The sequence below is a fragment of the Orycteropus afer genome, unplaced genomic scaffold (assembly GCF_000298275.1).
Source record: "Orycteropus afer afer isolate SDZICR_OR568_19922 unplaced genomic scaffold, OryAfe1.0 scaffold00136, whole genome shotgun sequence".
Taxonomy (NCBI): Eukaryota; Metazoa; Chordata; class Mammalia; order Tubulidentata; family Orycteropodidae; genus Orycteropus; species Orycteropus afer.
Window position 1 is genome coordinate 7,214,977 of NW_006921723.1, and position 1,106 is coordinate 7,216,082.

Sequence of the window (1,106 nt, forward strand, 5' to 3'; positions counted from 1 at the left end):
TCACCCGACCCTGAGCCCGCGAGGACCAAGATCTGGCCCTCGTCCTCGTCGCACCCTGCTCCGGGCCTCCCCCTACCTTGCACTCTGTAAAAATTTACAGCCTTGGATACCCTATGGGGGTCGCTATGAGTCAGAATCGACTTAATGGCAGTGCATTGGAATCTTTATGGGAGAAGATTGGCAGGTCTTTTCTCCTGCTGAGCAGAGCTGCTGCTGGGTTAAACCTGACTTAGCAGCCGAGCCCTTATCCACTGTGCAGCCAAGGTTCCTTATTTACCTGAATATATATATATATATCCGTATGTATGTATACACTGTATACCAGACATACCCATACACACATATATACCTCTAATATATGTTGTTGTTAGGTGCTGTCAAGTTGGCTTGGACTCATAGTGACCTTAAATACCACAGAAGAAAATAAACAATGCCAGGTCCTCCTCCATCTCACAATCATTACTGTTATGCATGAGCTCATTGCTGCAGCCACGATGTCAATCCGTCTCCATGAAGGTCTGCCTCTTTTTCGCTAGCCCTCTCCAAGCATGATGATGTATGGTATGTATTTATTATGTAGGTAACATATAACAGATAAGCATATTTATTTTTGGCTAAATCTGGCACCGATCTGTGTATCACCCGTGTCTCACGCTTCGCTCCTACACGGATCACGTTGGAAACGAATTCCATGCTGACTCTGCAGATGGCCCTTGAGGATCGCGCGCAGCAGCCTGTTGACGCCAGTGGGAAACGAACACCTGGGCCGGCGCCTGGTTTCCCCAGCCTCGCCATCGCCGCCCGTGTCTGCGCTGTCTTCTGGCCCACTTATAGGCCCTAATCCTCTTCCACCTACAAGGCCTTCTTCCATCGAACAGCCCTCCTCCCCCACACCCTCATCCACGTCGTGCTGCGTTGCTTAGCCCCATCGCCGCCTACGCAGCCCACCAGGTCGCGCGGACCCTAACACCTCTCACCCGACCCTGAGCCCACGAGAACCGAGACCCAACCCCGGTCCTCGTCGACCCCGCTCTGGGCCTCCCCCTACCTTGGACTCCCGGAAACCCTCCCCAACGAACGAGCCGCTAGGGGTATGAATGCGTGAG